Genomic DNA, 22,965 nt, shown 5'->3' with positions numbered 1-22,965 from the left:
CCTCTCCTCCTCTTTCTCCCCCTTCCTTGAGTGAGTGCTTTAAAACAGGTTTCAGCGAAGCTGTAGGTGACAGGATCTCGGTGTGTGACCGGTGAGGGACAGGGGAACGGCTGGGGACCGTTTTGTAACTAGCAGTGTTGTTGTAGTGGGTTACCAGCTGGGGAATAGCCGTATCCTACCCTGGCGAGGAGTGGGATTGGTTGTGGGTCGTGTCCATCTCTCGTTGCTTTGATCTAATCGCTGGAAGTAGCTTGCTGTTGTCTGGGGTGGAAGAAGCTCTCTTGCATTTTACTCTTTTGTTCTTTAATTCTAAATGTGGTTTTGGTGAGGGCTCCTGGTTTCTGAAAGGAAGGTTAGAGGCTGAATAAATCCATCTCGGCAGGAGAGGCAAGAAGCTCTCAGGTCCTTCCCATGAATTGTGTATTTTCTATGTTGCGTGTTATTACTTTTTTTTTTTTAATGACTGGAAGTTCTGCTGTAATGTGTCAAAAGCTTTGATGTCTTTTGCAATGTACCTCATTCATTTTTTTTCTTAAATTTCAAATGGAGTGATAAAATGCATAGACATTAATAAATAAGTTGAAAGGACTTTGAAATAGTGCATGTTGTGAAATTGTAGGTATACATAAAAGAGTAATAACTACTGTGCAGGTTTTATTGAAAACCTTTTTCTCTATGGCTTTGTGCCGAACTCTCTTCATCTGGCTCTCAGCTTTCAAGTATGATTGGTTTTTGCTGTGGAGGTCTTCTGTTGTGTTGTGGGGATGCCTTGATAGGCACCCACATTTGTCTGGTTTTAATAATCTTTTAATCTCTCACTTTACAAAGACTTGCCACTGTAAAAATATGTGAAATTTGCTATTGTGGCTTTCAATTTTAGATCTCTTTTCCCGATGCTTTTATTTACTTATCTACATATCTATGTATTTGATTATTTATTTATTTATGTTACAACCGAAGGGGGGAGGGGGAGGAGGAGAGTAGGGGATTGTCTCCGACTCTTCTATGTGTCCGAATGTGCAAAAAATTGATTACATAAAGAAATTAAGGCACCAAAACAACCCTGAGCTGAATTCTAAGAACAAAAATGACTCCAGCGTGCGTGCTTGCCCACACCAGGCATTCTGCAGCATGTGATATTTACAGAACTTGCAGCGTACAGTAGCTCTCCAGTAGTAAGAGAACGTTTTGTATCCTCAGAAGCAAGAGAGTCTTTGACAAGTCGGCAAAACTACAGATACAGTCATGGAACGCTGATACACGTGTGAGTGCGTGCATATATAAATATCACCGGACCGCTTAAGTTCATTTTTCCTCAGGATAGTTTGTCTTCCTCGACCTGGAATATATACATCCTTTTCCCTGAATTTTGGAGCATTTTTTACTGTTCCTCTCTGTGTGCGCCTGTTTTAATGTTAGTCTTAATCTCTCTGTAAAAGATAAAATAATCCGTTAATAGATTTCGAAGACTCTATTGCCAGGCAAACCAGGCAATAGATCATGAAATCAGACAATAGTATTTTGTTTCCTAGCAACCCCCTACTGCGAACAGAAAACAAAACGATGCTGGATGCTTCCACATCATGATAGCTATATGTCGAAACCCCCAAGTAGTAGGTACAGAACTACTAACTGTGCAGTGAGATTTGCTCCTATTTGTTTCAGCTCCTTTGTTAATATTTTCCTTTTGTGAGAAAGGGATTAACTGGGGTAAGTGCAGTTAAATGGTTAAAATCTCACTCTGCTCTCCTAGCTTGATAACAGTGTCTGTTAAAATGAAGAGGGCACAAAATTAAGTAGTAGCTGTAGAATTTTTGCCAATAAGAGTGATCTGAAATACCCTGTTCTTACTGCTGGACTAATTCTAAACATATGCTATTACAGACCCTTGAAAATCAGATTTATCGTCTCCTGTATCCAGTATGCAATATCTTTTTGGACTTTGTCATGTTAGTCATCCTTTAGCTTTGTGTTTTAAAACTACGTCTGGTAGAATGCATTAAAAGAAAAATCCTTTGCTGCTCACAGGAATGGGAAGTAAAATCCTGAGTGCTGCTTTGCCATGTTTATGTTCTTGGCACCCAATTCACCCCTTCAAAAGAGCTAGAGCTATCACAGTGCAGCAGGATCGGGTCCTAAGCCATGGTCTTTCTAAAAGTGCTTTTGATAATGCAGTAATTCCCTTAGTTAAAGTGTCTGAGCATTGAAATGGCATCTCGACCCTGGACCAATCTTTGTGGATGTACTTTGTGCACTGCCATCTATTTGAAAAAATCCATTAGTGCAGGCTGCGGATCTAACCTGGTATCTGTGCTTGCTTCCTATCCGGTTGCAGCCTTCCCGCAGGTGTTAGTCCTTAGAAGGCTGCTGGAGATGCTGAACTGCAGTAGGGAAAGGAGGTGAGTAGGCACAGAGAAGTAGTTGTATGTACAATGTAGCAGAGGAGTTTCTATGCTTTTGCCTCTTTGCCACCTTTCCATCCTTTATAGGAGACAGTGGCAAAAAGTTGTTCACAGAGTTTTACCTACAAGTCTTCGCTATCCAGCAGTATTTACAGCGGTCACACTGTAAGTAAACACAGTGGTAGTTTTCCTATTGGTTGCACCAGTGAATCTCGACAGTCAAGGTATTATTTCCATCTGGGAAACTATAAAATCACAAGAAAAAATTGCTGTGGGGAAGACAGCGAACTTAATCATGTGTACATTATTAAACGACAGTATTTGTGCTAGGCACAGGAACGGCATTCTCTGAGTGACTTTGGGGTTCACGGCATTATTTAACAGACCCAATATGCAGTCATGTACAATTTATTTATATTGCTTATAGGTATTTTTCTGCTTCATCTCAAGTACTGAGGTACAAGTGTGTTAACAACAGATGCCACTTCAATAAAAAAGGTGGAAGTGGAATGGTCAGAGAATATTATAATTCTGATAAATATCAATGAGCAGCTACTTTCTTGTCTATATTTGAAATCACACATTTTAGTGCCATAGCATGTGTGGATGGTTTAGTTTAGAACATGTTAATTGAATTTTGGAAGGCTTTATGGATTGAGAGGAAGTAGTCATTTTCCAATTTTTCTTCTCCGTTTCTTTCTCAGATGGCACTCCTCCCAAACCTCGAATCTTACAATTAGGTAGTCCGCAGAGTAAGCTTGGTATGGCTGCCTAATTGCAGTCCCCACTTAGCCTCTGCCTGTGTTTACCAGGCAGCAGAATGAAGGAAGGCAAAGAAAACAAAAAGTACAAACAAAAAACAAGGGGGAGAGAAAGGTCGTGAAGTATTCTGTGTGTAAACAATGGAAGACATTTGGAAGTGATTTTAAATACTCTTCATGAAACTCCCATTATGCCAACTGCATTTGTTGCTGGTGATGAATGTAAAATCTTACATCTGCTGTCATGTGGGTTGGCGACTGTTGGAAATAGTCAACCCATGACCAAAGCCAAAGACTAGTACCTTCTTCCCCCTTCTCCCCGCTAAAAATCCATCTTTTGTGGAACAGTGAGTTAAGTCCATTGCATTTAAAGGCATTTGGTAGATATGAATTAAGAAATGGACAGCTTTGTTCTCTCTCTTCAACTGCGCAATGGTGGTACTGGCTAATGAGCTAACGGGGAACGTGCTGCATATCTTACTGAGATACACGTGCTTTTTCAAATATTTCACAGGGCTTTTTTTGTTTTCTAGAGGGAACTGCAGTAACAAGAATGTAGAGTTACCTACTGCATGTTTAAATCCTATAGACTTAATGATTACTGTACTGCATATTTACTTAGATATTTATTTCCTGTTCTTATTTTAAGAAAGGAACAAAAGCATGATGTCAGGTTTGGACTCTCTTGAAGCTTCATTTTTAAATCCTATAACATAAAAGCATTAAGCTGTCAATTCTTGCCAAATATGGAAAATAAACCATCCAAGTGATTACAGAAACTAAGGATTTGGTTCAGCAAAGCACTGACTTGCATGCCTAACTTCTTTTTTTTAAAATGTATGCTTAAGCTCATCTCTGCTTGCCGGGATCAACTGGATTTAAGCATGTGGTTAAAGTTAGGCATGTAATTAAAGGCTTTGTTGAGTAGGGGCCTTGAGCAAAACCTACAACCTTTGAAACTAACATCTTTGCTTTTGAGTAAACAGAACTTAAGGAGAATTCCTACAGGATAGTAGAGTGAAAGGAACAAATCTGGGGAAAAAGCAAGTTCACAGGGGTCTCAAATCAGGAATCGAGTAATAAGCGATGCTGGAAGGGATCTAGAATTAAGTCCCAGCAGGAATTAATACATGAGTCTGCAGTGTGACTTGATTACAGAACAGCATGGTTTGTGGTTGACCTGACAAGAAAAAGGTACCATGTCTGTGAACAAAGAGGTGGGATTCCCTTTTTATAAGAATCTGCCATGAACACATCTGAAAACTCTGAATATTGTATCAACAGGAAGATATTTACAATTTGAATGAAGCTTAGAGAAGAGCAACAAAATACTTGAGGGTCTGGAGGAACTAGATGAGGAGAAATATTAAAAAATAGACATATTTCGAGGCTGGCACTGAGTATGGGGAGATAGGTTACCTACATGTAGATATTTGCAATGTATTGTGGTCAAAGGAATCTGATTTTTTTGGTGCATTATGTGAGAGAGTACCTAGGAATAAATGGAGAAATCAAGGAAATAAAAGGTTAAGCTGAATTCTGGGCAAAATCTTAATGACAAAAAAAATGTATTGGAGCCTATATTAGTCCAGGTGTAGTGAGAGCCCCCCACCCCTCTTCAGATGTTTAAAATAAGAGTAGGCAAGTCACTAGCAAATGTACTGGAGGAGGCAATTCTGCATTTTCAAGGAGATGGAGTACAAGATCTAATAGTGCTTTTTCATGTCTCTCTCTCATTCTAGTTTTAGCTGATGGTTACAAGAGAAACTAGGTCAGATACTGGGCCAACCATCCTTGACTTGATTTTTCTCAAACTGGAGTGTTCATACTTTGGCCAAGCGGTTTCCAATGCCAAGGCAGTTGAGTTTTATGCTTTTATAAATGCATGACTCAGTACAGGGTCATCATATGGACTCAGGTTGAGTCAATGCTGGGATGGCGGATGTGCAAGGATCGGCTCCGTAGATTTTTTTAGTAAACAGCTCTGGTTTATTAATTTGTTTATTTTCCCTTTTGAAAACAATGAGCATCCTGGGGTGGTGTAGAGGGCACAGAGGTGACAGCTTCTTGGTTGTTGACAGTTTCTGCAGCATTTTGTTTGATCATCTAAGGAAGCTTACTGCCATCAGGTAGCAATGATGGATAGTAGGTACTACTGCTTCCTTCCTGTCCCCCATCAGATGCCCTGGGCTCATAACAGCTGTCTTCTGTGATCTGGCTAGTCTGTGTGCAGTGCAAGTCCTGGTGACTACTGCCATCAGTGGCGTGTTTTCTGGAAGCGGCTGAGACATATGGATGACTTTTCCCAAGGTATATTACTCCCTCATCTCTTCAGACTGGGAGACGAGTCAGCCAGGGAAGATGCAGGTTCAAGGTGTAGTGGCACCTTGAGGCACCCTTGCCAAGGGTTCTTGAGGCACCCTTGCCTGGAATGATGTTATTACACTGGTTTCTTGCAATTCATTTTACTCGAAGCAAGTATTCCGAAAAAAAATCGTGCAGACTGCTGTCATCAGGGAATGTTTTCCCAACAGCCATGCCAATTGCAGAGGAGGAGGTGGATTTCCCTTTGCCATGCTTTGTGTGGATACCTGACAGCCAACTGTTTAAACAAGGCCTGTTTTGGTAACTATAAGGTAAAACCAAGTGATTCAGAATAACCCTTCCTTGCGTGATAATGATTAAAACAGTGATCTTGCAGGAGTACCGCACACAAGGGAAAGTTGATCTGGGGTAGAGCTGGTTGGTGAGACTGACCTTTGGTTTAAGTACTTGATGGTGCAAGAAAGGGGTGTTTTCAAGTTGTGGAAGCCAGGTTTAGGCGTTCGGTGTGCAGAATAAGATGGAAAAAGTTGGTCTGTCTATTAAAAACCAGTATACTCCCAATACACCCCAAGTGACTGCTTAAAAACAAATCCTCTGACAGGTAAGCAGGTTCAGCCCTTTCTGGAGTTCGTCTCTGGGGGCTGGTTGATAGTGTTGGTGATGGAGGTCTGAGAAGAGGTTGAATAAAGCTGGAGGAAGGTTTTTTTTTTTTTAGGCAGAACATAAGGATTAAAACTGAAGTTGGTTGCCAATGCATTGCTGATGTTACAGGGACAGGTTTTTTGATGGGTGGATAATTTGTTGATGGATGGATAAGGTAGATAAAAAGAACCCATACAATTGAGTGGATCAAGCTTGGTAGTTGCTGGTAATGAAATTGGGTAGATTGGTTTACATAGGATTACTTGTGTATGTTAATAACACTCTTTTGTGTAAGTGTATCTAAGATCAGACTTGTTGGATGGAATCCTTTAGCCTGAAAGATACTGTGTAAATGTAAGATTATTATTCTGTTGCCTTTGCAGGGAGAAGCTAGGTCAACAACAATCTTAATTACAGTTTGTTTCTGTTAATAGATTTTTATTTTTAGAGTTAAGTTAAATGAGGCTTTAAAGCATTTTTATACAGGTACTTTTAACATAGTGTTAGCATTTAGGATATGGGGTTCAGTATACTAGATCTTATCAATACGTGACCAGGAACAGTTCCTCCATGGCCAGAGTGGATAACATACAACTATTTTGGTATGATGGGTGTATAATACTGTATATATATGTATATTTGGTATATAATTTGGCTTTATGTAGATTTTAAAGGGGTCTGTGCCCTACACACAGTGTAAAAATGCTTCAGGACATAACAGCTCTGCCTGGGGTACAATACAGTGAGGGTTTAACAGTATTTTTTACAACTCTGTTTAGACTTACCCATACCTGTTAGGAAGCATTTTGTCAGGGAAGCAAAGAAGAAATAAAATAGAAGTAGCTGATAAAGGCATGGGGTGAATTTAGGGAGGTGGAATGCAATAACCAGAATGAGAGCACGCTCTTAGAATGGGCACTGGTACTTGTGCCCTTATAAGAGGTATTTCAGCAATGACAAATAAGTTTGTTTCATCTGAAAGTAGCAGATTGCTTCCTAATATTTTGCTGGTCTGACATTCTGTGAAATTGTGTTATATCCTAATTCAGTGGCTCCTCTGCATATAGAATAAGAGCTTGCTATTTTTTACCAAGTGAAGCAGTTCCCTCTCGTTCTGCAGTGGTAGAGGCCTGTATTTTGGTGGCAAAGATCCATGGATTAATCTCTCCTGATGACTTACGATGGATGTTGGCATTACTTCAACACTGACGCAGAAGAAAGAGTTGCATTTACCGAATAAGTGATCCACTTAGTTTATTGAGTGTTTTCCTCAGAGGTGTGACCCTTGCTTAGCAGTGAAATCTGTTGAGATCACAGCCCAGGGTAGTATGGTTATAGGTGCATCAAAAAAGTGTGTGTTTGTGGTCCTCTGCTGGCAGATAAGGATGACAGGCACCTGGATGTGAACAAGTACTCTGCACAGATTTACTAGCTGTAAATGGGTCATCTATTCATGCATCCTCATGCCTCCTCTGCACACGCACATCTGGCTTCCACTGTCTTCACGCAGAACATAAACAGAGGTGTTGGTGGCAGGCTGTTGCATGTGAAAGCTGAAGACCTAAAGGTCCTGGAAAGTATGTTTGATTTAGAATCTTCTTTATGTTGCCTTTACATGAGCTGGCCTAAAATGAGCATCTCTTAAGTTAATTTCATTTTAGCAAATGAAGGCACCCTTGGCCAGGTTTTTGGCTCAAGGTTATTCATATTCAACAGTAAGAGGAAATACCATTTATGCTGATGACTCTTTTTCTGCAATGTAATCTCCCATTTTGTATCAACCAGGTAGCCACTACCATTTTATTTCATCGACAGCCTGTGAGAGAGCACGTGTTTTCATTTCCTAGAGGCAGCTGGCCTAAACTTGAGCTGATACACTCCAGGTGAAAGCCTTGGTGTACTGTTGCCAATCTACTTAGCTATCCAGTTTCTTGCCAATTCTGTGAGGTTAATACCATTACAGAAAAACATGTGAAACCAGGTGCGGTGCGTATGTCATTAGTTGGGTTTTGCAGTTTTATTTTTCATGATGCGTTTGTTTAACTTCTGTATCATTTTGCAGAACTTATGTAATGTGTAGTCTATATTGTTTTCTTTGCAAGACAGAAGGTGGCTGTAATCTCAGCTTGGGAAGGAAACTATTAACATTTTTTAAGTAAAAGAGAAAGGCTGAAAAATTGGAATTTCTTTTTAAGTTTCTTGGAAAACATTAAAGGAGATTATGTAACTGCATGAAGTCTCTGGGGAAAAGGAAAGAGAAGGCTCACTGATAATGAAAGAATGGAGTAGCTGCTTAATGTAATCCGCTCTCCATGGATAGTGATGAGAAGAAAGAGAATGGAGAACTGCGCGGTCAGAGCAGGCTTCATTTGTTCAAATCTGGAAGTAGGCAGCACATCTGACAGGGCAGCTTTGTATAAGGCCAGCTTGCCAGTCTTGCACCTAGGTTTACCTTTTCCATAATAACAAAGTTGATTCTGTTCAGTACTATATACTACAAATAAAATGATAAATGTAATATGAGGTGTAATGTATGTAATATGAAATGTAAATGTAAAATGAGAAATGATAAAAGTAATAATTTTCAGGCTCATCTTGCCCAAGAATAAAGGGAGTAGTGTGAAGCGAGTCAGTCAACTCACTGTAATCAAACACTTCTTCTATACCTAAAGTATAAATGTTGCACGAGTAGCTAGACTGAAAAGACTAGTGGTCATCTTGAAATCATGCAGAAAATCTGTTTCTTTTGGTTCTTCAATGTCGGACGGGCTGCCAGATGAAACTGAATATTGAATTGAAAGCAGAAGATTGAATTTGATAATCCTGAAGATGAGATGCTTTGACAACCCTGTCATCATTGAAATATAGCTGTGGTGATCACTGAAGTCACTGTTCTAGTTGTTTCAGTGGCTCTTCAATATCATTTTGTTCTAGAGGAATCGGTTTCTCTGTTATCAGGGAGGACAAAGAGCAATAGCCACTCCTATCTTAAACACTAGGAAAATGAAGACTTCAAACGTGGTGAGAAACTTCCTTTTGCGCTAACATTGCTGTCAGCATAACACAAACTAAGCAATATAAGGTGAGATATAAGCCTGTGTGTACTGCCCTTTTAAAGACATTTAAATTCACTAGTTTGCTGTTAAATGGATGAAGGAAAAGGGAAAGGCAGAACTAAAAACCCAAACCTAAAATAAACAGCACTTCTATTAATGCAAGGTGGCTCAGTGAATATGAGAAGTGTTCAGAGAGTGGCTATAAGCATCTGTGCAAGGAAAAATGCAGACCTTTGTAATGCTCTCAGCCACGTCTCTAAGGGATGCCATGGGATGACTGTATGACAAGGAGGTGTTCTGTAAAGTGCCTGAGGAGCAAGTGTAGTAGTGGCAGAAACAAATTGAAATGAGAACTTCTGAAGTAGGTTTGTCCTGATGCTGAGTTCATCTCAGTGAGAAAGAACCATCTGTGTAATTAGGAGTTGGCTGGAAAAAAGAGTGTTTATGCTCCCTTCCTTCAGTTACTCTTGGACATCCTCTGAGGAAGATCTTATCTTTATTTTTGCCTCTACTCTGTGGTCCTCAATAATGCCAGTTTATTTAAACTGAAATTGAATGCGACTTTGTAAAAAATTTTTATACAGCAAGATGCTCCCCAGAGAATTGGTAATCTTAGGAAGGCAACTAATGATGGTTTCAGAAGGATTTTGACCAGCTACAGCCTGATGACACTCCAGTTCAAGTGGAAACTTTCTTCCTCTAACTTGCAAATAAATAACACCAAATATTTGAGAAAAAGATTGAAGGAGGCCTCAGCAGCTGTAGAAACTGAATGACAAGATTAATGCTTTGAATGAAGATGGAGAACAGGAAGAAGTCTGACATACGAGGAAAAGAAAATCTGCAATGCCCACAGTGAATAGAGTAAAAGTAATAGGCTGAATATGTTGCAAGAAATAACAAATTTAGGAAAATTTTTCTAGTGGTAAGGATGCAGAGGGGTCCCAGAATGGATTGTGTGAACATTGTGGGGCCTTTACCAGTTGAAGTCTTCAAGAACATGGTAGATATAACTGTGTTGTCTTTAAAGGATGCAACTGATCCTGTTGCATAGTTGTTTCCAGCTCTGTTTGTCTGTGATTCTCACCAAGCCTTACAGTGAGTGGGATAAAAGGAAGTGGGACAGTCAGAAGGACCGTGGTTTCATAACTTAAACTGAAAACCAGATGATCAGTCTGTTATCCCTGTTTGTGTCAGAACAGCGGGATATGTAGGAGTCAAGACAATGGCAGTTGAACATGGATTTCAGGCTTGAAAATATTTTCTTCCCTGTCCAGCTCAATGTGGAACATTTTACCATGTTGCACTGTTAGGCTTGAAACATTTTGATAAATTCACTTTTTCACGCATGATTCCTTGCTAACACAACTTGAGGTTCAGCCCTGGCTGGTGCAGAAGCATCATAAAGCATAGGTAGAGAGAAAAATAATCTGTCTTCAAAAAGCTTATGTAGTTAGTTTTTTGAAGCTACAATCCCAAGTTGTTAAAGCACAACTAAAAACAGACTAAAAGAATGGAAGACCAGACTGTTTAGAGACTTGTGACTCAGCTACGACATTTTTGTGTATTTTATTGAGAGTTGCATGCTTTCAGTTTTGGACCATGTTAGAGGAATAATCATGTTACAAAATTAATTCGGTAGCCTGTGGTTTGTATTTTAGCTAGTAAAAGCTTTATGGACTTCTTAGAGTATTTCCAGTGGCTGTCTTGGGTCAGAGGAAGAAAGTTGCCTGAGTTCTGGGAAGTGTGTGGGGAAAAGACTGAGTAATGGACCCCGGTTTCTGCTTTTCTCCAGACATTCACTCCATAGCTAGCAGCAAAAGTAGCATGTAGACCAATAAAAATAACATAATATGTTAGGAGTACCAGAATACGAGTTCTTTTGGCAGAGAATTTTGAACTCTCCTAGGAAATAAATTGGTTCCTGTGCATTATGTGTTGATGGAGATTGCGTCCTTTTTACATGAGTAATGAGTCAAATGTTCTTTTAAGATGTATGGGGCCAGACTCTGATCTCTAGTGATTTAAATTTTGGGTAATTCAAGAGATATTCTTGAGTTACGCTACAATAATGGATTACAATCTGGTTCTTATTCCTTAGGATTTTAATATGGTTATAAAAGGGATATTCATCTTCATTTTCTAAATGTGTAGCAAGTTACCTAATTAATCCAATATTGTCTTCATTCTGGAGGATGCTGTTTAACTTGAATTGCATTGTCAAATACCATACAGACAAGCTCGTGTGGTGGTAACATTAACTAATGATAGAGTTATCCAGATATACAGTTCTATCATTAACTTGAATTACAGTGTAACTCCAATTGTTTTCAGTAGAGAAAGACCACGTTGCTCGAAAGGAAGAAAGCATGCTATTTTTGCAGTCACTATGCAATTAACTCATATAACCTCTGTGCTCGTCATGCTTTGTATAAGATCCAGGGTGACCAACTGTAGGTCACTTGTATGAGAACAAAGACCCTGGGGCTGAGAGTCAGTTTATTAAGATAATACTGTGGTGTGAAGATCAACTGTCACAGCAATTGCCAATGAAAGCGTGTCTGTATTTACTGTATACTTGCAGTAAATAAGAATTGCCTGAGTTGGGATGTTTTGAATACTAAAGGGTGGGGAGAATAATCAGATAATGGTGGTGGTGTGAGCATGGAGCCAACCTCACCTTGATTTCCTCAGGTGGTGGATTTTCTGATGCAAGGTTGAGTATCTACCATTCAAACCATGGGACGTTTATTATTTTTCTGCTTTATTCAGCCATTTATTTTCATGAAAATGAAGGGACTCTGCCCTCTGTCAGTTTGGGTCACTCTTGACTGATGTCACCCAAAGTTGGTGAAAAAAAGGGAGGAGAAACAGATGAAGATGCAGACAGAGCATTGTTTAAGCTTCATTCTCAGGAATTAGGGCTAAAAAATATTTTTCTCAGGCATTTCTCTTTCCAGATAGAAAAAAGAAAAGTTGAATTGAATTCTTTCATCCATGTCAAGGAGTACAAAGTGTGTTGTCACTTGCTGGTGCCTCAGTGTATTTGTCACTGGGAAGCCCACAGCAATGTACTTTCTAAATGGTCTATGAAAAATGGACATACAATCTGTTTAAAACAAAATAAACTTGTTGCTTTTATCTGTTAAAGCAAAACAAAGCTGCTATGGTTTGTAGACCGCTTGTTGCCCTTAGAGTGTGTATAATGGCAAGTCTGGTGCATTGCTACTGACCATGGTAAGAGAAGCAAGTTCTTCCTCACAATGCCTCTTTAAACATTTTTCTGTGTAAATTTTTCTTCTAAAAATCTTCGATAATGTATAGTTAACTTTGAAAGTGTCTTATTTCAGCTTTACAATAACATAAGATTTTTCTCCCTGAAGCACAAAGAAAACTCCATGCTTAATACTGAGTTTTGCAAACCCTTCCCCCTTCTTCAAACATTCGTATGGAAATACACCATTAACTGTGAAATTCCCTAGCAACCTTAACAGCCTAGAATAAGGGATCCAAACCCCAGCAATACTCAATTCTCAAGAGAATTTATACTGTCTATTGTTAATATTCATTATATTCTAATAAGCGAGTTGAGAAATTCTTTTCAGGGTCTCTCCTCCTTCTTTCTCTCAACTGCAATGGTTGTTTTGTTGGAACAGCGCAATATTCACTCGTGGAAAGTGGAACCCAAAGCTTCTTTCTTACCATCTCTCTCTGGAAAGCCTTCAGAAAATCCACTTTATTTCATGGTGATTCCTTTGCTAATTGCTTTAACAGCCCATAATTTTTTTCCTGATAAATTAGTCATTGACAGCTGATAGAGGAATTATTAGTACTTTATAACATAATAAATGGTTTGATAACTCAGCTTAATGAGAAAACTCGTATTTTCATATACACGATGGCAGTAGTATGTGCTGCTACATGCAGCACTGTGGCGGTTTTTGCACCTCTTAATTCTCTCACCTGGTAGAGATTAGTCATCCTAAAAAATCCAGAGCTGATGCTATGGTATGCAGTGTCTCAGGTGTTTAAATGCAGAAAATCATTCAGGCATTGCTTCAGCTCAGCCTTAATCCCATGGGAGCTGAGAAGTTCTGGCAAAAAGTCCCACTGCTTGACAGAGACAGGACTGAGCCCTGAGCTGTCAGCATCAAATGAAGCTTCGTTAGCCACTGAAATGAATTTCACTTACTTTTGTTCCAGCTCTGGTTTCTAGCTTAATTTTTGAGGAGAAATGTAGAGCCGTGGTTGTTTGTAGGGATTTTGTTTGTTTGTTTGTTTGGGTTTTTGTTTGTTTTTTGTGATTTTTGTTTTTTTTAATTTTAAGCAGTCCTTTCTGTATGTCTGTCTCCCTAGTCCTTTTTGTCTTGCCTTCTCTCCTTTCATTTTTATAGCCCTCCTTTCTCCTTCTCTTTGTGTCCATCTGTCCCATGTCTTTTTACTGTGACCTCCATTTCTTTTATATTTCAGACTTGCTATTTTCTGTTTAATGCACTATCCTCTTTATTACTTTCCTTTTCTTTGCTCCCTTCTTCCTTTCTATTTCCTTTTCCCACTTTTTTATATTATGAGGCTCTGTCATAAGGATCCTAATTAATTTATTGCTACAGGGATAAGATTGTAGACCTTATTTTTTTATTACTATTTTTCTTTAATTTTATATTTGAAATTTGCCACAAGTGCTGTCTTTCTGGAATACCATTTCATCTACTCTAACTTTTCTTTTTTTGTATCCTGTGCAAGTGACAGAAATGTGCCTGTGTCATACGAAGTAAAGATGGATAGTGAATGTAGCCCAGCAGTGCTGTATGGCCACACTTAATTTCTTCTCGTTTGGAGGCTTAGAAACTCGAGCTTCTCACTCAGGCTCAGGTCTTGGGTAGGCTCTCCTGTTACCTGAGTTCCTTGCTCTCAAAAATAATTTTTGAATAATAATCTTTGTTTTGCTCCTTACATTATAGAAGGTCAGTAGTATTAGAGGTTACCTGCACCTAGTGTAATAGTGTTGTACATTTGTCAGAATTTTCACATTTTTGCTCAAAGAAAGGTGCTTGCTTTTATGTAGGGATCCTTACTTTGAGGCAGTTGTTCCAAAGAAAGGAATATTTGTACCGTATGGTATCTTTAATTAGCTTTTATGTGGGTAAGTCAATTTGAGAAATGTGGTTATGTATCATTAAGGTCCATGATCTTAAATGTTCAAAAAACACACTCATACGTCCTTAATATCAAAATTTGAGTGTGAAATAGGTAGTACTATTGGAAAGCTAAATGAGTGGTGAGTCAAAGTAATTAAGGGAAAGTAAATAATCTCTAAGGTTCTCATTCCCCATGAAACTAATTTCATATCTTATCCTTCATGTATTTAAAAATAGTTCCCTGCTAATTCAAGATGCTTGTGTACTATGTGTGTGAAGAGCACTTCAGTTCTATTGAAAGGATCGCAGATTAGGGAGTTATTTTCAATGGGCTAATTTTTTTATTTTTTTACTCTAAGAGATACATTCATTTGGGCAATGTAAGTGAACAAATCTTGCTGGAAAAACAGCTTGATGTGCATGCAAGACAGCGGGTGATCAGCCAATAATTTTGTGATGGCTTATGACTAGAAAACCTTTGTTTTGTCTATAAAGGCATATGGATGGCAGTACTTTCTCTACAAAGGTGGGCTTTTTTTCCCAGCCTAGTAAGGCCTTAAATGTTCTGCCATATATGCTTTCCTGTTTTACCTCCAAAAGATCTGTGTCTTTTCAGTGACTCTACTATTTGGAATATGGATTTTTTTTTTTTCTTAAACTAATAAAATATACCTTGTAAGATGGATGACATGTATTAGAAGGGCTAAACCGCTCTGGAGCTGCAGGTCTACCGTGCGTGAGTCTGATGGCGGCCTGATGGGAGTGTGACGAGATTGCACTGTCAACTCCATCAGTATCTTGAGTAGGTGTCTTAAGAGGGCTAATATATGTTCATGACATGTCTCCTGGTTTCTGTGCCGAAGAAAATAAATCTTGCTGGTTTTTTTTGTTTCTGTGTACATCCTGCCTTTTAACTCCTGAGGTTTTCTGTTGCCCAAAGAGGCATATTGCATATGTAGATTTCTTCTTCTTACTCATGGAGATGCAGGTAATGAAATGAGGTGGCAAGGCTGAAAAAGCAAAGGGACTCTGGTCCATATGTACAGTATGCATGAAGCATGGTACTGTGCTGAAATGTGTGGAGGGACTGCACAGACTCACTCTGGGCATGTAACATAAGTGCCCGAATTAAGAGTTTACACAGTGTATGTAGTGCAGCCCCTTGGCTCTGAATTGCCTGCTCCAGCTGTCTGAATGTCTGCTGAGTGTATGGGAACCCTACAGTTATAAGTTTAAGTCATAGCGAAGTTACATGTCTAAAGTAGACAGTGTAGATGTATCCCCTCTGCATCAGATGAGGATGCCATGTGTTACTTATTAAATAGGGATGCTGACCTGTTTGATAGTGAATTTGGAGGAGTTGAAGATGAGGCTTTTTTCCCAGACCTGCAGCCTTTTGAGACAAGCTGGTAAAGCTATTTTTTTAATGCAAGTTAACAGAGACTTTCTGGGTTATTAACTGCAGATCCTCATGCAAGTCTAGAAGGACTGGAACTTAGTGTTTATGTCCTGCTGTCATCCTCATGCTCTCTGAAATCAATGAGAAGTTCTGTGCAGAAAAAGTCGATGCTTGGCCAGAACCTTGCAGGTTTGGTAAAAGAAAATAAAACCATCAGTTAGTATTCTTGAGAGCAGGGTAAACCTATTCAACGTAAAAGGGAATTCTGTAACCTGTTATCTGCAGCAGGAAAGCTGCTTTTTATTAATCGATCAAAGAAAATGTTGAAAATAATTGGAAAAATGACTTGAGGGAGGGAAAAGCAGAGTTAAGGAATATTAGTAGGAGGCTGATATTGTTTGTGAAATCAGACTATTCTTAAAGCTTTCATATGCTTTGTGTGTATGTAGTGTATGGAAAAAAAAAACCCTTTCCTTTTTTCCTCCTCAGAGAAGCCATGATTTTATCTCAGTAATTGAAAATAATCTCTGAAGTTGCTCCTTAACTAAACTTACATGAACCCCTTTTAAATCAGTTGTTATCTTTCAGTGAATTTCTCAATAAATGTTGCTGCCTGCGCTTGGATGGCATGATCCTATATAGCAAATAAGGCTGAGCACATCCTATTCATGACTCAAAGCACAGCATTTCTAGCCTAATTATGGTGGCATTTGGCAGTGGTGCTATAGTTGAAGGCGCTTGTTGGTATTTCTATTATAAATTGTGAGTACTTGAAAGGCTTAATTCATGCCAGCCAGAAATTCGACCAGCTATCTATGTAGGCATTTTTTCCCCTTCGTTAAAAATCCTTAAGTGAAGAAACCAGTTTTGAGTTCTGAATTTCTTTGATCATATCTGTTTGTCTATCAGTCTGTTTCTTACAAAAAAATCCTATGCTTTTCCTTAATTTCAAAACTTTCTTCTGTTGTGCAACATATGTGGTTACTGCTCGATGACTTGCATCACTCTTGGCGCTTTGGGTTGCTCAAAGAAAGCCGTGCCTGTGAAAAGGGGGAAAGGAAACACAAGAACATATGGAATTGTCTACGTTGAGCAATCTGTGCGCAATGCTGTCTGCGAGCAAAGATGATTTCAGTCGCCTCAGTTACTGCAACCGGGCAATATTAATTTAGGGACTTCTCACTTACTGGGGACATTGCCAAGTGAATTCCTCACCATTCCACAAACACTGAGCAATCCCTCTAGACGTCACTCAATAGTCATATCTGTCATGCTTGCTTTAATACACATAAACTATGCTGTCATTTCCCACTCCATAATGATCAGTGTTAGATCCAGTTGTATTTATTCCACATTTTTGGAAGTGATCGAAAAAACCCAACTGGACTCAACTAGCAAATGCTACTAAGCAGTTCCCTCAAGAAAAATGCACGGTGAGTTTTATGGAAATACTGATAAAGGTGGGATTTTTTTTTTTTAAAGCATCTCATATTTAGAGTGGGGGTTTTTGTTGGTGGTTGGTTTTTCTTTGGTTTTGTTGGTTTTTTTGGTTGTGTTTTTTTTTTGGGGGGGGGGGGGGGTTGGCAAAGAGCCTCATTTGAAGTCTGTTGAACTTAATGAGAGTTTTCTGAGTGACCTTCTAATGTCTGTTTAAGGCTGTAGAGGCCCCCAAAGTGGTAATGCTGAGAGGTGTAATTGGCCCTATAAATCTCAGTGGGTCATTAATTCTAAATCCCAATAATGTTAGGACCAGGATGCGTGTAACTGAAGCAAAGTGATGAGCATAGTAGGAAGATTTATGCAAGCATTGTCTTGCTTTCCTTTGCACAGTAGTAGAAATTATTTGTAGTTTTGGCTTGGAAGCTTTCTTTCTACCTTAACATCAGTTCACGTGTATCACCTATGTGTTTCTGGAAATTTATAAATGCGTCTTTTGGGGGGAGGCGGCTGGGGATTTTTTTGCATAGGAGTAGGTAATAGAATATGACTTGGAAAATCTCTGTAAGATGGATATAAACCCCTCAACTCTCATCATTTAACTGTATAAAAACAGTTTTCAAAACATTACTGCACCTAACACATTTGCTCCTAATAATGTCAGCTCAAATTTTAAAGCACATATGTAAGTTTTTGTTTGGTCTGTGGAGACAGGTTCCTGAAGTGCGCAGTGTTTGTAGCTTTCACGCAGGTACATCCCAAATGGGGATGCCCGCATCAAGGTGCACTATGAATCCACCATCTCTGCATGTACTCAGTGAGAACTGCCAGCTAACGAAAGCCTTGCCATTATTTACCGTGACGAGAAAGGCTTTTCAGTGTGTTCCTTGGGGGGGCGGGGAAAAAAAGGCTTGACTTGGCTTGGTGAGAACGTGTATCTTGCTTCCCCCAATCGGAAATTGTTATAATATGTCCTTATTTCATGATTTGAGGTGGGAGTGGTTGTTGCTATATAAGTGTATAAGCAAGGAGTAAAAAATGAACCAGTGCAGTGGCATGGCTTTTGCCATATGTCATTTGACTGCCAGCCATGTGTCCAACCCATCTTAAAGTCCTCTTTCCGCTTTCCCATGGAACAAATTTTACCCTCCTTTGCTTCGATCTCTGCCAGATTGAAGATGATCTTTGTACCATACCCCCAAGGCAAAAAAACCTGAACGTATCCCAGCATAGACAGAACACTGGGAGGAAACAGTTAAGATCAACAGGGGAAAAAAGAACCCAAACCACACAAAGAATAAAAAAATCAGACTTTAAAAAATGAAACAGCCCATTTATGTGGGAAATCCTGGGTATTGGTATTTTTATGTAATCTGAGGTGGAAAGGGAAATGTTTGGTATCCCATAGTATTCTCCTATAACAACACATTCAGCTTTCTGAAACATGTATTTGTCATCATATCTGCCTCCATTTATAACTTAAAAGAGAAATTATAAAAGCTTATTGCTTGGTGTCTGGCCTTTCTGCGCAAAGGCATGTGTACTGCCTTACCAATTCTGAGAGACTTTGTTAGGGACTGTCCCTACTAATGCTTGTTAGGCACTTGGCAGCAAAGGTGGAAGGAAAAGAAAAGGTAAGGTTTGTGTGTGTGTGTATGTACTTGCCTTCATGCTTCAGGCAAGGATTTCAATTTCAGTTTGATCTGTAATTTTCTGGCAAAACAATGACTTTGACTGCAACTGTATCAGTTTTTTGTCCAGTGGATGCCATAAAGCCTTCTACTGTATTTTAAATAGTTCCATAATTTTTTTTTAAACTCTAACTGTAAGCTTGTATTGGGGCCTCTAACAAACATTAGCATTCATACATAAAGTAATACATGATGTATACAGCCTGCCTAAGCTAGAGCCTGGCCCAAGGGCAGTGTAAAAGGACCTAAAGTAGATTCACTGACCAGTTGAGAATTTCCATCATAGGGAGCTTTAGATGTGCTTTGACTGTCTTCTGGAACAAGAAAAACTAAGTTAGGATCTGGGATGAGGAGAAAAGATCTAGCAAGAACTTCTCTGCTGTAGATGAACCATTAGATGGCTCTTTGCAAAGAGTGAGCAAATTCAGAGTAACTGTGAAGCTGCTTGAAGCCAGGCCTCTGCTTCTAGCAGAGGACAGGTCCGGTGTGATTACAGAAAAGACTGGTCTTCGAGGAGCCCTCAGCCAGTCTGAGGGTCACACCAAATAGCCCCAAATAAAAGGGCCTAAAACGTTCACTGTACATATCTAACCAGAACAGATTTGTAGTTTTCAAGATGGATAGTACTTAATTTCGTGTGATACAGTTCCTTCTGTCATTTTTGAATGTAAGTCAGAATGCAGTCTCAGGTTCTAAAATATATAGCATTTTCCTTGCAAAGAAGCTTGTCTGGGGATAGTGAAGCTGTCTTTGTTTAGCTTTGCTAATTAGTTTATGAAACTTTGTTTGATGTTTTTGTTTTTCTGCTTATGCCGCAGAATTTTTTTTTAAGCTACAAATATGGTAGCATTGGAGTTAGTGTTGGAAAATATTCTTACTTTTTCTACGTTTGAGCTTCCATTTCAGAAATAACAAGACCAGGATAAGAACATTTGCAGGATCAACACACTCCTCTGGGTTGTCATTACAATGACAGAAGAGAGATGTATAGTGAAACTTCACTTCTATGTGCTGTATGTGGTGTCATTGCCTTAAATGATATGAATGGGAGAATTATCCCAGTGGATGTGTGTTGTGATCCGTCTCTCTGGAAAGGTCGTTGGTAATTGCTGTTTATCGTTTTGGAGAGGATTTGTTCAAATATATCTTGAGTATTCATTTTCCATAGATTTGTGTCTAGGGGACTTAAAAGTGACAACAAAAAGAGTGCACGGTAGAAAATAACTGTTTGCACAAAAGCAATTTTCAGTATTTTATAAGTGAAGGAAGGAAAGAAGAAGGGAAAGTCTTTTTTCATTATGCTTTTCCCAACTTCAGCTCTTTAATTCCTGCCTCAAAACCTCCATTTCCGTTCCTCTGTTTCCCCAGTCCAGGTTAGGGGCAAGAGGACCTTTCACTTGGTGAAAGCTGAGGAAAGCTCAATAGCATTCATAAGAACGTTGCATTCCAAGTATTTTCCTTAGTGTGCAGTAGAGTACTTTGTTTGTTTAAAATTTTTGTTTTCAGTTTTTAGGTGTTTTGACTGAATTTTCAGTGTTCTTTACATAAAAAATGTTGGTGTTTGTTTTTACAAGCTCTTAGAAAAATACATCCAAGGGGAGGAAAAAAAATACGTAGTTTGTATCTTCAGACTGCTGCTATATTGTGATAAGAGTATCATTCTGACTAAGGTTTGATTTCCAATCTCATTTATTTGGCTGCACAAACTTGTATGTCATATACATATCACAGAAGATTGTTGTGCCTTGGTGCAGGGAAATTTCTTCCCAGAAAGAAGTGTAGATCTTATTGTGGCATCTAACAGGAATTTTAGGCCAGCTTAGAGTACGAGGTAAAAAAATCCCACATGAAGAACAGCATACTTTGCTTAATTTTTATAAGCCATCATACTTCTGTATAATGCCATTGAGACTGTATGCAGGAAATTTGAAAATGGAATTGGGTCTCTTTAATTTGGGAGGATTTAGAAAGAACTAAAGGGAAGACAGGCTCTGGTTGTGTTTGATTTCAAGGTTAGACTAAAACTACTGAATACTGAGTTAGATGGGATCTTTTTCCATGCAGAGAAGATCTGGTGATCTAATTACTAGATCACTCCTGCTGTTCTGCTTTTATTTGGCCATTAACTGTTCAATACACCTTCATCTAGGGTGGAAAAACGCAAGAATGAATCTCCTGTTACAAGAAAGCGAGTGTTTGTGATGCTAGCTCACTCTCCTGTTGATATAATTACATGCCATGAACACAAGTCTTTTTTCATTTTGGAGTTGCCGATGTTTGGATTCACCGATGGACTTGCTTGATTTTTCAAAAACTCCTTGAGCAAGGAGTGAGAGTTGGTTTGGAAACTGTTGTGTTTATGGAATCTCAGCATCCAGTTTATGAATTCTGGTTCAGCTGCTTTATCATGGGATGCCTCAGGCAATACGCTGTTGGAGCCTGGAGCAGGAGTGATAGATGACCGTTAGCCTCGATGGTGCCCACTGAAGTGGGAACAACTGGTGCTGGAGTCCTTAGGAAAAGAGGCTTCAGCCAAATTACTCTGCATGGAAAGCAGTGGGAACATTCAGTATTTTTCCAGAAGCAGAACAAAGAAAGTTTATAAATAAGACCCTGGGGAACTTGCTGAGCTTCAGGAAGCTGGGCTGACTTCTGCAGGAAAGAAGTTTGCTTTGCTTGACTGTCCAGCCCAGGAGGAAGGAGATGCCCCATGTGGGTGATAGGGCAACATGATGTGGTTCAGTAGAGGAGTCATATGTGGGGAAAAAACGATCCCATATTCCTGCTGGGTTTCTGGTTTCAGTGTAAATATACTTGAGGAAAGGGAAGCAGAGAAATACAAGTCTAGGTAAGGTAAAACTGATTGTGTTAGCTCTGAACTATAAATCCTGAATGCCTGTAAGAACATAGTCCTGGGGAAGACTATGATTTAGATAGCAGGGGTCTTTAGTATCTTTGTGTGCCCGGATCACGTTTCTTTGAAGAGCTAAAGGATGGGAGGGCTATCCCAAAAACGTGTGCCATGCAGGCCAGATAAAGAGCCAACACTGCCTGCTAAAGGCTGCTTAGGGACACCCTGGCTGAATGCATTGGGACCTGAATGCAGTCAGCTTAATGAACGTCTAGCTGGGAAACTCTGCTCAAGCGTTTTGAAAATGTGTGAAAATACATTGTCCAATTCAGATCAATTCCCTTAGAAAAAGGTAGGGAATTTTACTGCAAATTCTGTCTTTATTGATACAGATTGAGACTCTATGCTCATATTGCCTAGTCCGGCATACCTGCTTCACCAAGAATTAGGATAAGCACTTTCTTTATGGGTAACCTAAAGCTATTCTTCTAACCAAGAACCAGATAGAAGGATATTTGTGTTTGTCATATACTAAATGTAAATTTGAAACAAATGGTCTGCAGACCCTGTTAGCTCCTGGTGTGGCTTAGAGATCTGGAATCCTTTCTCAAGTGTGCATTTGCCAACAAGTAGGGCTTCCATAGTGTAAAACCCGTCAATCATCTGCTTGCATATCTGCAGCGTGCAACAGAGCCAACAGGGCATGAAAATCTAGACTGCCATTTTTTGGAACTAGAGGAGGTAGCAAAAGAGGCAGTGTATTTACTGAGAGCCTCTGTGTGTGAGGGTGTCATCGCAGCCTTCATATTTTTCTTGTTTTTTTTTTTTTAAACTGTCGTATGTGTCAGTTTCTAAGATGTCTAGTAAACTACATGACCATGCATCTTAGATACTGTTGATGTCTTTGATGTCGGTGAGAAAACGAGGAGGTAGTTTGGATCTCGAGAAAGAGTAACCTGAATTCATCCTGGGTAACTTTTAAAGTGTTTAACATGGCTGTCTCTTCTAGAGACATACGTCACCCAAGTTTCCTTTGAATTAAGAGAGGCAGGTACCTTTATAGGTCTATATCTGTAGGTATAGATTTTGGTCTTAGCGTGGCTGAGATCTTCACCTATTTCTCTGCGTTGACTGGACAAAGAGTTGAGGGTGGTTACATACTCAGTTCAGGTCCTTCAGCTGGGATCAACATTTAAGTGCAATCTCTCTTTGATACTGAGAGAGGGGTGAACAGCAGCTTCTTTCCAGCCTTTCTTCACCAAC

The 22,965-nt window shown here is 39.3% G+C and overlaps 1 protein-coding gene across 8 annotated transcripts in view; it reads left to right on the top strand.

The window, feature by feature from the left end:
* Positions 1-22,965, top strand: part of ENOX1 (ecto-NOX disulfide-thiol exchanger 1) — a 394,890-nt gene that overhangs the window by 20,573 nt on the left and 351,352 nt on the right. For 2 of the 8 annotated variants that reach the window (XM_072850164.1, XM_072850169.1), the window contains exon 1: positions 17,023-17,156. The exons of the other annotated variants lie outside the window; for them this stretch is intronic. The gene's annotated coding sequence lies outside the window, so the exon portion shown is untranslated. Of the gene's footprint in view, positions 1-17,022; positions 17,157-22,965 lie in introns of those variants that run through there. 8 annotated transcript variants of the gene reach the window in all.

This window comes from Ciconia boyciana, chromosome 1 (genome assembly GCF_034638445.1).
Source record: "Ciconia boyciana chromosome 1, ASM3463844v1, whole genome shotgun sequence".
NCBI lineage: Eukaryota > Metazoa > Chordata > Aves > Ciconiiformes > Ciconiidae > Ciconia > Ciconia boyciana.
This window is presented reverse-complemented; position numbering and strand designations above follow the sequence as displayed.